This window comes from Aethalodelphis obliquidens, unplaced genomic scaffold, assembly GCF_003676395.1.
Source record: "Aethalodelphis obliquidens isolate GAN/ISIS:26980383/991018 unplaced genomic scaffold, ASM367639v1 scaffold22, whole genome shotgun sequence".
NCBI lineage: Eukaryota > Metazoa > Chordata > Mammalia > Artiodactyla > Delphinidae > Aethalodelphis > Aethalodelphis obliquidens.
The window spans coordinates 12,511,398-12,525,725 of record NW_020837966.1 but is presented as its reverse complement, the minus strand read 5'-3'; the positions used below and the strand labels follow the sequence as shown (position 1 = coordinate 12,525,725).

At 46.0% G+C, this 14,328-nt stretch overlaps 1 long non-coding RNA gene across 1 annotated transcript; it reads right to left on the bottom strand.

Annotated features, from left to right (window-relative positions):
• Positions 1–956: 956 nt before the first annotated feature.
• Positions 957–4,307, bottom strand: LOC113628076 (uncharacterized). The gene is made up of 2 exons (XR_003435871.1): positions 4,145–4,307; positions 957–3,761 (listed from the first exon to the last, which is right to left on the bottom strand). It is a non-coding gene; the product is annotated as an uncharacterized LOC113628076 (long non-coding RNA).
• Positions 4,308–14,328: the final 10,021 nt, after the last annotated feature.

Here is a 14,328-nt window from a genome sequence, read left to right as displayed (position 1 = left end):
CGGACTCTCAACCACTGTGCCACCAGGGAAGCCCTGAATGAACTATTATTAATTACTGAAAGATGAATTTGTAATTTAACATATATTGCTGAGTATCCACCATGGGCCATGCCTCAGGAGAGGTCCTGGGGACATTGCAGAATAAAGTCAACCCAGTCAGCGCCTGTCCTCTGGAGCTTGGTGTCCAGTGACAAAAACCACTGGGAATTAGCAAGTAATATGAGGGCAAATCACAAAGGGCCAATGGATCTGGAGTGTCTAAAAACACACCACAAGGTCGCACTGAAGCGAGAGTGCTGTACGAGTGAATGAGGGTGCAGAAGGAGGGGAAAGCGTTTGGATTCAGGGGATAATGTGTCCAAAGGCCCCAAGCTGGGAGGCACAGCCTAAATAACTTGGTGGCCGCACCTGGAAGGCTCAGGAAATGAGAACAACTATGCTTCCAATCGTCACCTTTCAGAAAACAAATGCTCTCCTTTAACCAGAATAACTGGCTGGTGGGTGAGAAGCCCATGATCAAAACAAAAGCCTCAGTTGTCACTGAACTGGAAGCTGTTTTATTGACGTCAAGATATTTAAAAATATGAGTGACGGGCTTCCCTGGTGGCGCAGCGGTTGAGAGTCCGCCTGCCGATGCAGGGGACGTGGGTTCGTGCCCCGGTCTGGGAAGATCCCACATGCCGCGGAGCGGCTGGGCCCGTGAGCCATGGCCGCTGAGCCTGCGCGTCCGTAGCCTGTGCTCCACAACGGGAGAGGCCACAACAGTGAGAGGCCCACATACCGCAAAAAAACAAACAAACAAACAAACAAAAAAAAATATATATATATATATATATATGTGATGATTCTCAAACAGCCCCTCCTCCCTCCCCTGTCCTCTTCTCCCTCCCCGTCATCAGAACTTCTCACAACCCTGAGCTTTCCAGGGGGTCTTCTCAATAAAGAAGAGATACTGAGGCCTGAAGGGTCCTGGTTTATTTTGTGAACCTTTTGCCTCCCTGTCCGGGTGAAGACAGAAATTGCAAAACTCCCAAAGAGCAAGATGTAGGGGAAAATAAGCAGAATTTTCAGTCAAGTTGGAAAACTGCTGCTGTTAGCTGAGGCTGTTTCTCTTTGCTTTGATTTGTGACTGTTTCTTCATCATCATCACCATCATCATCACTGTAGTAGTAACAATTAACGCTTAATAGTACCTCAGTGCCAGGCATCGTGCTAAGAAATGCACATGTATCATCTTATTTAATCCTAGCAAAACCCCATTCAGATGGGAACTATTAGGTTGATCAGTGTGAAACTGTCAATATTCAACCATTTCTTGACCTGCAAAAATGATCATTTCGTATGTTCGTATGGTTGAACCAGAGCTTTGCAGAAACTGTCCATGTTTTCATAATTGGGGAATGGCTGAGCTGAGATGCGTACCCGGCTATGTGTTGTACCAAAGTGACTGTGTCCTTTGGCCTGACTTGAGGGCGGGAGGGAAGGAAAGATTAAATACCATAAAGGTTCTATATTTTCCCCCCCCTGTCCTAGTTTACTGCTCTGTGTGTCTCGTGGGTTGAGAGAGGAGAGAAAAGTCAGAAGATGCTGAGGTCTGAACATATTCCAGCAATCCTTACCCTTTCCACTCTGCTGCCCCGTTCCCACCCTGACTCCATCGAAAACTGGTTTTCCCCACAAAGGGAATCATTGGCACACGCTACCTCCAAGCCCAGGGGAGTGGTGACCGCAAGCACAGCCAGACCCAGGTCCCCGAACAAAGCTGAGAAAAATCTGTCTCTGCACCTCTCCACTCTCCTTCCCACTATCTGTTCCAGGTCCACAGCCCACTGCCTAATATCCCCACCAGAGAGAGAAGGAGGAAGGAGGGACGGGGTGGGGAATGCGACTTGCTCAGTACTTCCAATAAAATCCTAGCAAAGATTCCCATCAGCCTGGACAGGTAGTGTGCCCATGCCTGGATTAGCAGTGATCCCGGCTGTATCTTGCTGAGGGTGTGTAAAGCGTTCTTTACATGCATCATCTTAATGCTTCCTCATAACAACTCTACAGAGGTTGGGGGGGAGGATATTATTATCATCCCATTTTACAGACGGAAAGACTGAGGCACAGAAGTGCTTAGGTAAGTGGCCCAAGGTTGCCCAGCTAGTAGACTCTGGCCCCAGCATATCATGTACCTCTCTGACCCACGTCATGGGCTGCACCAGTGGGGAGCTGAGGCTCAGATGCCCAGCCCTAGAGTAGGGAGCAGGGGTGCAGCATCACCTGTGTGGGTCCAGGCCCACCTCAGTCACCTGAACTGAGGGATGGGAGAAGATGATTCCCCAAAGGAAACCTGGGTGCTCTTAACCGGAGGAAGAGGGGCTGGGTGCGGGCAGGAAACCACAACTGCCCTCCAAAGTGAGACTCTAGCAAAGTTTTTGACAGAGAGGGTATTTTTCTCTCCAGTCTGATGTTGGACCCCCATTTCAAAGAACAGTAGGCTATAAAAGGGCAAGGGAAGGAAGTATTCATTAAAAGGTCCCTGCGGGCTCTGAGGTCAGAAAGAACAAAGAAAATCGTAGTGAGGGAGGCTCGCAGCCTGGTCTAAACTTCAGGGGCTCTGGGGCAGGACAGAGGTTCAGCCCGAGGACCTTGGACAGGGATGGAACGTCTCTAACTGCATCTTCCTTGTTTGTCAAATGGCGATAAAATACCCTCTCGGGTTTCTCGACAGGATTAGGTGTCCTAATACATGACAATTCCTTAGCCCTGTGCTTGGCGTGTGGCTCATTTTCAATAAATAGTACTGTCTGGAGTTAATGTCGTTGCTAAGACTATTTAGATATGAGCGTCCTTGTGATCCTTCCTCTTAGGCCCAGGGTCTCATTTGCTCCTCTCAAATCTTTGGTTCCTTTTTTAGAATCACAGGTTCAAGGACTTTGTTTAGTACCTACAACCCTAGAAGTCCTGGTGGTACTTTTGCAGAACTTAAGTTGTTTTTCCTTTGCGGGGGAGGGGCAGCGCGGCTGAGTCAGCAGGGCCTCCTCTGCTCGGCTTCATCTGTGTCTGTCGGATGCTGGAGAAACAAGAGCCCACGTAGTCCTTTGGTCCACAGTGATCACATGGCAGTGTCCTCTAGCGCTCCCACTGGCCTTCTGTGGGCATCTCGTGAGAGGCTTCACGATCCAAGCCCAGTGGCCTCTGGCAGCCATTCTGGGCTCAGCTTCTAGAACCTGCTTGTTCTATCTTGCCTTCTCTTGGGATCCTGCCTCTCGTCTCTCTGGCTTGACACTGTAGACTTCCCGAGTGTCCTGACTGATACAGATCAGTCAGGTGTCTTTTTGTTGCAAACAACAGAAACCCAATTGAAACGGACTTAAACAATTAAAGTAAGTGAAAAGTCAGGACACACAGCAGGATTCAGGGACTCCAACGATATTATCACATTTATGTCTCCAACTCTTGCCTTTGCTCTCTTTTCTGGTGGCTTCATTCAGGCAGACGGGTCCCATCAGGTGGTAAAGCGGCCACCAGGGAAGGTGGCTTACACCACGTGATTGCACAAAGGCTCCCAGTTCGGCACCCTTCCTGCGTGCCTACCCTCAGCCGGTGACTGCATCCACCGCCGATGTTGGGCGTGACCATGTAACCGCTTCTGGCCAAAAGCATGTGCGTGGAAATGACAGTGTGCCAGTTTCGAGCCTCGCCCTTAAGAAGAATTGCCTGCTCTTACGCTTCTGGAATCAGCGTGAGAGTATGCCCCAGGTAGCCTGCTGGTCCTGGAGGGAAAAAAGACATTTAGAGCAGAGCTGCCCCACCGACCACAGATGTGAGCCAGAGGCAGAAGCGTGCCAGCGAATCCACAGAGCCGTCAGTGTGACAGCAGTGCTTACTGTGCCCCTGAGCTGTGGGAGGGTCTGTGATGTAGCCTCGTGGCCATAGGTGAGGGATGCACAAGCTATTCTCCCAACCACCGCTCCCAGAAGAGAACTTTTCCTTCCTGATGGTTCCAACAAAAATCCCAAGATTGATTTCAGTTGGCCAGACTTAGGTCTCTTCCTAGAGCTGGGGTGAGGGGGAAAGAGAAGAATCTAGAACCAAGACATAATTGCTGAAAGTGAAGAAGCAGTGATCTCCCACAGGAAACTCACGCTGCTCTTACCAGGAGAAGGTAGAAATGCTGAGCAGGCAGAGTGACTGACTCTCAATACCGCATCCCTGAAGAGGACGTAGAAACCTGTACCCTTGGCTCCGTGTTCAGCCAGGAACCAGGCTTGTTCATGTCTACACCCATCGGTGTAGGGTGGAGCTCAACTGGAGCTAAGAACCAGTCATCAATTGGCCAGGTAGGGAGGCCCAGGACCCAGTGTTTGATGAGCCACCCAAGTTAACATGACCTTGTCCCTAACTTCCATCTCTTTCCAGGCTGGAATGGGTTAGGTGGCTTCAGCCAACTGGCAGGTTACTACTTGGCAACTTGCCCTCCTTCCGCGCCACGCCAGCTCCACTTGGAGGTGAAAAGTAGTGGCTGGAATAATTGCTGGGTCCACACCTGGACCTGATCGAGAGCCGTTCTTTCTTTCCAGCCCCAGTCCTCAGTTGCACTCTTGGGGCTTTCATCTCTGGTGCAGTTCGCGCCCTGCTGCCTCTCTGTCTTTGAGAGAGAAGTAAACTGAATTGGAAGCATCACATGCAATAAATATAACCCCCTTGCCCTTTTTCATGGGGTCATTCAACTTCTTGCTGAATATCATTTAAAATGAAGTTGAATTAAAAACTCAAGTGGCTGTATTTTGCCTGCTTCCTCCAAATCCCACCTTCTCTCTTGACCTTTTCCCTGCTCCGTTTAGCGGCTGCTATCTTTAAGGAATGACTTTTGGCTCCAAGATATTCATGGGGAACTTTTGATGAACAGCACACTGGGAAAGGACACATTTCTGTCTCATTCTGGCAGTATCACACCCCATAGCTGCACGACAGCCTGTGCTTTCTCCAGGGCTTCTGTCAGGGAGAAACACTTAGAGATGTAAAGAGAAGGCTACCTTTTCTCTCTTCCTCAGGGGTCACCCATCACACTCCTCTCCCCACCCTCCCTTAAATGCCACATCTCCCTGTGGGGCTGGGAGAGAATGTTGGAAGAAGGCCTGGGTGAGGGAAGGCAAACACTGGTCCATGTATTCGCTCCAATTTCACCATTAGGGATGAGACAATAGCTCTTGTGAACACGAGCAGGCAGTGTTCAATGCAGCGTTCTTCCCCTCCTCAATGCAGCTTTGATCCGGCCAGGGCTACCCAGAAGGAATTTCAGTGTAACTGGGGCAGCCCAACCTGGGAACCACGTCTCATTCTGTGTCCCTCTCGTGATTTGGGAGGTTATTAGGACCGAGCTTGGACCATTCCATGAACGTGGAGTGCTGCCATCCCACCAGCAGCTCCGCACACCAGGCTGATCGCATTTAGCACATAGCCTTGCTCTAGGTACAGTGGCAGGTGCCAGTTATTAAACTGTCGTCTCTCAGCCTCAAAGTCACCACTGTTTGGTGGCCGGAACTGTCCTTTCTCCCAGCCACCTGGTGCCATGCTAGGTTCTGCCACTAGGGGGTGCCAGAGGGGGATTGCAAAACTGGAGGGCAGAGAAGGGACTTTGCTTCTAGTTGCCGTGGGCTTCCTTCTGGCAGAGCCAACTGTCTCTAGCTTTTTTCAACACTCCCAGTGCCAGCCTCTTCATCATGTCTCTGCCCCATGGTTTACAAAACTCTCCTACTTTTAAAACAACCTCTGGGTTTTTCAAACAATCCCGCCTCTCTGTGTACAATTTCACTCACAACAAAGAAGAGAAACATAAACAGCTGGTCCAGTGAGGGAGGGGTCTCTTCCTGCATAAAGATCCAGTTTCCTCCCGGGGTGGGGGCGGGGCGGGGCGGGGGGTGGGGGGTGGATACAGCTAAGAAGATAAAAAAATGACCTTTCACCTCCGGGAACAGTAATGTAAGATTAATCTGAGGCTTTGAAACTAATGAGTTGGCTTGTCCTGGTGCGGCACCCCGTGAATAACACGGCGTTTGCAGAGCCGGCAACCCAGTGATCTTTTTCCTGGGGCTGGGGAGAAAGGAGGCATAAGAAAGAAACTCATTTTTAAAAACAAACCTCAGAGGAGAGAGATCCCCGTCAAGCTGGTATTAGAGGAAGAAAAAAAACCAAAAAAACAAAAAACAGGGAGAGTGTGCGAATTACACGTACCTTTAATCTGCTTAGCTTTTCACTGTCGGCCGGCTGAAGGGCTCACCCAGGCAAGAGTATTGTGCGGTAGTTAAATACAGAAACGTGGAGTGCATCCCTCGGGGTCTAGGCCTGATGTGTGGCAGTCTAGCTGTGTGATCTTGGACATGTTTTTCCACTGCGTTTCAGGGAGGTTTGGATTAGAGAGTGCATGGAAAGCGTGTATGTTCAGGCCAGGAATCTGGTTATTTTTGCATTTTTGATGATGATTGAGAGAGGCAGGAACAACTTGAGGGTGCTTTCTCCACGCACTGGGAAGGCTGAGTTTTTTGCTCTGCCAAAAGGAAGTGTCTGAGAGCAGAAGACCAAAGCAGAACCAGGCTGATGTGAACCATGGGGAAACTGGTTTCCGCACCACCCAAGAAAGAACCGTCTCACAGTCTAGCTGACCGACAACGGGCATGGCTGACAGAGGGGAGGCAACGAGCGCCCCATCCTTGGAAGTAATCAAGCAGGAGCTCTTTCCACTATATTAAAGGATGGGTTGGATTATTTCTAAAGATCCTTCTCCCTCTTCACATTCCGGATCTTCTGCTTGTTAAATGTGTTGCCTGGGGTCTCAGAGCCTGGGTTGCCTTATCTGTGAATCAGGCTGATGGTGCTACTGGCCTCCCTCTTACAATCTCTCTCCCTTTTTTCTTCATGCCTTCCCTTCAACACAATGAGGACCATGAAGGTAGACACTGTGCTAGGCTCTGCGGATACCAAAAGGAAGTAGATGGTATATAGACACTGACTTGGAAAAACTCAAGCATATAGTGAGGGAGACAGATGAACAGAACATTATAAAGCAATTCCACAGATGCACTGAGAGAGCTACGTCCTGAGTATTCTGGAAGCACAGGGGAGGGGCATCTAACTCAGCCAGGATGAGGTGGGGAAGGGGCATCAGAGAATGTTTCCTGGAGGAGATGCTGTAGGAATTGGATGCTGGGAGTGTATGCTTTGGAAGCAGAGTAAACACTGTGATCAAGGCCCTGGGGTCAGAAACAGTGTGACGTACAGGGAACTGTACCAAAGGCAGTGCCGGTGGGATGCAAAACATCAGATGAGTGTGAGGGGAGACGAGATGAAGAGAGAGGGACTAGATGACGGATGCCCTTGTCTTCATGCTGAGGAATGTGAACTTGGATCATGTAAATGATGAACTGTCATTGGCTGGTTTAAATCGGCGTGTTCAGGTTTCTGTTTTAGAGCGATCTCCTGGGAGCCTATGTGGAAGAGAAATTAGGAATCAACAAAGCTGGACCATCAGTTGGCCGACTTTTGAACCCTGGAAGTCATCTAAGCCAGAAGTGGCAATGCCATGAACCAGGCCTCTCATGGAGTTGCAGCAAGGATGCCATGGTGGGCTGCTCAGGGAAGCTCCTAGTAAAACATGAACTGCTTCCCAAATGTACAAGATCCCTATAACTATGATCTCTCTATAAAACTTTGGTTTGGGGGGGCCATCATATAAATTGAGTCCACCCATCACTTACCACGCAGTGGCAATAAAAGCCGTACATGTCATCCAAACCAGTATAAATGGTACTTGTGCTTAACAGGAGCCTTTAAAAAGGTAATGAAACCACTGGCTTGAGAAATAATTTTGCAGATAATTCTGGGATACAAAGTTTTCCATTCCAAGACTGAATATTGGTGCTGCTGGGAAGGACGGGGGAGAAAAGCACAAGATTAGATTTCACACAGACAAACGAAGAGGGCAGACCATGGTCTTTGAATGAAACTTCTGATGGATTTGGCACTGGAGGCACGAGAGGGCACTGGAGCTGGGCCCAGATGTCTCAGATTTGCTGAACTGCTTTTGCAGACAGTTGGACCTTTACCAGGATATATTGTATCTTGCAGACATGCCCTGGAATGCCTCATCTCAGGGAAGGCGAGTGTGGTGTCTGCTTCTCGTGCTGTTTATGGCAGAGCTGAAAACTGTCTTTGAAATTAACGATAGATGTGCATAAATCTTCTTCAGTTACCTAGCAACTCATACGAGACAGCGCAGGGGTTCACAGGGCTGGGAGGAGGTGAACCTGTTTTAGGAATACCTGGGAGCATCTTGGTGATACTCGGGGATTGCTGGGAGGGAAAGAAAGAAACACGACTAATTAAATGTTTGCATTTCTTTCTTTCTCTTTTATTTCTCATAAAAATAGAATCAGATAACAAAACCTTTTCCTTAATCCCTGAGGTTTCTAGCAAAGTGAGGGTTTACGAAGACTAGACAATTTGCGAGCCCTCTTCCAGAGCTAAATTTCTGTTTGTAAACTAGCTGTGTGACCTCAGGTGTAAAATAATAGATCTGATTAGGGAAATTGTAAAGTTTCACTCATTTTTCCAGGATGTACGGGGTGATAGCGTTTTTAGATTTCAGTTTTGTTGAATCACAGATATGTGTCCTGAGTCAAAGTGGATTTTTTAAAAGGAAGAGGTGTTGAAATAGTGAAGTCATGAGGTATGTGACTTAACACACACACACACATGTTCTCTGTGTGTATGTATATATATATATGTGTGTATTTTATTTATAAAAATTAGTTTATACGTTAAGCCTTGGGTTACAAATTCAATACAGGGCCTGGCAGGTGACACGGATGAGTTCTGTGCCCAAGGACCATAGTGAGCCAGACATCTGGGCAGTTGCTAGGTGGCCCGGCTGAACACGACCATAAGAGAATAGGACCCGGCACTGCCAGATCTTCTGATTCTTCAAAAAAGGCAGAACTCCAGAATCCATGTAGCACCTCCTATTTTTAAAATATTGACAACCAATTTGAAGTTTTAAAAAGCATTGTGTGGGCTAAACAAAGCAAGTCTGCCTTAAAGCAAAAAGCTCTGAGCACATAGGTCTCTTTGTAAAAATCGTATGGTTGCTCATGACCCACTTTATGTGCTGGGATGGAGATGAGCTCGCCCAGGCCACGGGCTAATAGCGTTCATGCAGTGCTGCTACATCCTGTGCTCGGTGATTTTTCACATTTGTCATGTTCAGTGTCCGCCCGGAGGTGGGTGTTACTTATCACAGGAGTTAGGATCTTTATTTTCAATATAAGGATGCTGAGAGCCACATACATCAAGGTTATACTGAAGGTCACTTAGCTCCTGAGTCCTGTGTCTCCAAATGTCTCATTTCTCTGACTCTACAGCTGCCTGCTCTTAAGGGTTTGACTCCCCTGGAATAAAAGGGGGGTGTTTATTACTTTTATAAGGAAAAAATCATTTTAACAGAATTTCTCTTAAGAAGAGTTAGGGAGCTGTATTTGTTTGCTGGAACTGCCGTAACAAAGCACCACAAACTGGGTGGCTTAAACATCAGAAATGCATTCTCTCACGATTCTGGAGGCTGGAAGTCTGAGATCAAGGTGTCAGCAGGATTGGTTTCTTCTGAAGTGTCTCTCCTGGCATGTGATGACTGCCTGTCTTCTCCCTGTGTCTTCCCATGATCTTCCCTCTGTGTGTCTGTGCACTAATCTCCTCTTCTTAGAAGGACACAGTCGGGCTTCCCTGGTGGCACAGTGGTTGAGAGTCTGCCTGCCGATGCAGGGGACATGAGTTCGTGCCCCGGTCCGGGAGGATCCCACATGCCGCGGAGTGGCTGGGCCCGTGAGCCATGGCCGCTGAGCCTGCGCGTCCAGAGCCTGTGCTCCACAACGGGAGAGGCCACAGCGGTGAGAGGACACAGTCATAAAAAAAAAAAGGACACAGTCATATTGGATTAAAGCCCACCCATGTGACCTCATTTTATCTTTTTTTAAAAAATTTTTATGTAACTTTTAAAGGTTACTTTCCATTTACAGTTATTACAAATGTTGGCTGTCTTCCCCTTGTTGTGCAGTACATCCTTGAGCCTATCTTACACCCAGTAGTTCGTACCTCCCTCCTCCACCCTTATACGGCCCCTCCCTGCCCTCCACTGGTAACTGCTATCTTGTTCTCTATATCCGTGTCGGCTTCTTTCATGTTATATTCACTAGTTTGTTGTATTTTTTAGATTCCACATATAAGTGATATCATACAGTATTTATCTTTCTCTGTCTGACTTATTTCACTTAGCATAATACCCTCCATGTTGCTGCAAATGGAAAAATTTCTTTTTTTTTTTTTACGGCTCAGTAGTATTCCATTGTGTGTGTGTGTATATGTGTGTGTGTGTGTGTGTGTGTGTGTATGTATATATATATATATATATATATATATACACCTCATCTTCTTTATCCATTCATCTGTTGATGGAAACTTAGGTTGTTTCCATGTCGTGGCTATTGTAAATAATGCTGCTATGAACGTTGGGGTGTGTATCTTTTTGAATTAGTGCTTTGGGAATATATAACCAGAGTAGAATTGCTGCATCATATGGTAGTTCTATTTTCAGTTTTTTTAAGAAACCTCCATACTGTTTTCCACAGTGGCTGCACCAATTTACATTCCCACCAACAGTGCACAAGGGTTCCCTTTTCTCCACATCCTCAGCAGCATTTGTTATTTGTGTTCTTTTTGATGATGGCCATTCTGACAGGGGTGAGGTGACATCTCACTGTGGTTTTGATTTGCATTTTCCTGATGAGTAGTGAAGTTGAGCATCTTTTCATGTGCCTGTTGGCCATCATTTCCTCTTTGGAAAAATGTCTATTCAGTTCTTCTGCCCATTTTTTAATCAGGTTGTTTGTTTCTTTGATGCTGAGTTGTATGACCTGTTTCTTTGATGCTGAGTTGTATGACCTGTTTCTTTGATGCTGAGTTGTATGTTAGATACTAATCCCTTATCTGACCTCATTTTATCTTAATGACATCTTTTAAGATCCTGTCTCCCAATACAGTCACCTTCTGAGGTGCAGGGGGTTAGAGCTTCAATCTATAGATTTTCAGGAGCCACAGTTCAGCCCCAGACAGAAGCCACCCACTTTTTTCCCCTCTTATATCCCTGTAGTATTATTGTTATTGGAGAAACTGAGAGAGGTTTTCTAAGTCTGGGAGCCAGAGTGTCAAATAGGGCATTGGCGAACCTGAGGGGATCTGCTTGTCTGGCCCAGCATCCCACCAGCTCCCCAGAAGGAGTGGGGTGTGTTTGCACACTTGACAGTCAACCCGTTCCCAAAGCATTGCTTCAGTGTTTTAGGATAAATAAAACGACGTTTAGCAATGTCACTCTTTCACTTGGCATCACTTCTTATATCTGTGTGTCTTGCTTTAAAATAACATTAATGTGGACAGGTAGCATTATTTATCATATCAAAATTGGAAACAACCTCAGTGGCCAGCAGCAGGATTTAATAGGATTCTCTGTAGCCTTTGGAAACTTGGCTATAGAACAATATTTGCAGTGTGAGAAAATGCTCAGGATAGATGAAATGGAAAAAAGCATGTTAAAGAAATATGTACAGTTGGATTCCAACTTTTTGAAAACAATTTATTACATGTACATATATATTCATATATATGTATATGCATCTGTGTTCATTTGGAAACATATGCTCTAAGATGTTTAAAATATCTCTTGGTCATGGAATTGAGATTCCATGGAATTGAGAATATTTGAGATTTTTTTCTTCTGTTTTTCTCAATGTTTTATGTTTTCTGCAATAAATGTATATATTATTTTTGCAATTAGGAGAAAATCCTTAAAAACCCAAACCTTGATATACACACTCAGTTTACAGAAAAATCCTTCTAACTTAGCCTTTGCCATAAGCTCTCTTACAGCTTTTCACGTGGGACTGCGTTTATAAAAATTTCATTTACTTGCCATTTTCCAGATACAACCCTTAGCCATGATTACCTGGACTTCTAGAAGGACTTTTGTGCCAGGCCTGAGAATCTCTTTTCTCTTTTTTGTCCATCTGACTTTCTTTTCCCATGAAAGGGGTTTTTGGAGTGAATTCAGTGAAAGGGTGGTACCCCACAGACCTGGATAAAGGGTATGAAAATAAATACGTATGTTAGATATTAATCCCTTATCTGACCTCATTTTATCTTAATGACATCTTTAAAGATCCTATCTCCAAATACAGTCACCTTCTGAGGTGCAGGGGGTTAGAGCTTCAACCTACGGATTTTCAGGAGTAAAATCCAAGCAGATCTAAAAAGAAGTAGGATGTAACTTCTTAGTGATTTTGTGCCTTCTAGTTCTCTGTATTTATTTGAGAGATCCTTTGGACACACTTCCTTTTTAATAGAATGTGCTTTGATTGGCTAAGTATCTCCACCATATACATTGTATATTTTTATGAAGGAGAGGTTTGTGGAGGCTGATGCTGTCATGTCAAACTTGGAAGAGGCAGTAGTGGTCACCTTGATCAACTCTTGGCATCATTGGTTCCCAGACCTCTGAATCCCCTAGAGAAACTTTATAAAGGGTTAGGGTCCCATACCATTAAAGAAAAAGAAGGGGCCTGGGCCGACGGATTGTGAAAGCTCTGGTTCTTTTGATGTTTGATCAGGTTGGAGAACCCTTTTTCCACATGACTCATGAATTTCTCCCTTCAACCTCACAATAGATGGTTACATGAACACTTCTAGAGAAAGAGAATTTTCTACCTCATGAGCTATTGTATTCCATTCTTGGACAGCTATGCCTGTTATAATTCTCTTTTGCATACAACTTGGAAAATTCCAACCATTTCAGAGGTTAAAAAAAAAAAATGGAGTCACTTTGCGTGTGTAACCAAATAAAAATTCCATGGTCCCACATGGCCCAATCTCTGCATAGGGCCACATCTTCAAAAGCAAAAATAATAATAATGATAATTCAGGGCTTCACCTGCAGCTCCCAAAGAATGTTGTCAGGGGTACAATTCATTATCCGTGGTAACATTTCTCAAAATTCTTTTCCCTTTTTTTTTTTTGCGGTACACGGGCCTCTCACTGCTGTGGCCTCTCCCGTCGCAGAGCACAGGCTCCAGACGCGCAGGCTCAGCGGCCATGGCTCACGGGCCCGGCCGCTCCGCGGCATGTGGGATCTTCCCAGACCGGGGCACAAACCCGTGTCCCCTGCATCGGCAGGCGGACTCTCAACCACTGTGCCACCAGGGAAGCCCTCCCTTTCCTTCTTGATTCTCTTGTACTCCTCAGTTATACCAGAATTCTCATTCACTGTCCCAGCCCTAAATCTCCCCAAGATCAGCTTGCATGCCTCTGCAGGCGCTTTTCTTTTTCCGTTCTCAGCAGCTCCGTACATAGATTGATTTTTATCCCTGTGGATGCTCTTCTCTCTCTGGTTTGTCCACTACCCAGACTTTCCACAACAAAGGCGAGCCCAGGAAATGTGTAACAAACAAAAATCTTTCCTCCTTTCTTGCATTCCACCTGGGCCTATTTTTCTGTACCCAATTCCATGATATTGCTTTTTGTGTTCAAGCCAGGAACTGGAGAAAGGAGAAGATAACATCAAAGATAAAATTCTCTTTATCACACATGATGGGGGAGGGCTAAAGTTGGGCACCCACCGTGGCACATTAATAAGCCATGTGTTCATCACAGTAGTGATTTTCTTCATCTGCCATGGTAAGACCTTGGACCCCTGAATAGTTTACATAGTTCCTCCTCATTCTTCTAGCCTCCTCCCCCCAGGCATCATAGGTATTCATAAATAAATCCCACCGACTACCAACTGGTGTCTATAATTTTTTTTTTTTCCGTCTCTGGATCTAATTCCTCCTCTTTAGTATTGTCTGTAGGTAAGTTCTTCCCTGATTAGCACGTTGGGGGATATTAAACAATAATACCGTGCACCCCAATGACTTACAGTGAAGTATACGCCATGCATTTAGAATCTCAGCTATTTGCATCAGCCAAACCTGGCTTTTGATCCCAGTTCTGTCCTTTACCTGCTGTGTGATACTGGGCAAGTCACTTCATCTCTGTGCCTCAGCTTTCTCATCTGTAAAATGGGGCCATCACAAAATCTAACTTAAAGGGTTGTGAGAATTAAATGAACTTCAGCTAACTCATGTAAAGTGCTTAGCACAGCAGAGAGCTGGTTCTATGCATGCATCCCTATTTCCATTTTTCTTTTAACCATCCTTTTAGGAGGGGATGGACAGAAGAAAGGGTTATTTTGTTAGAAAGTGAAGA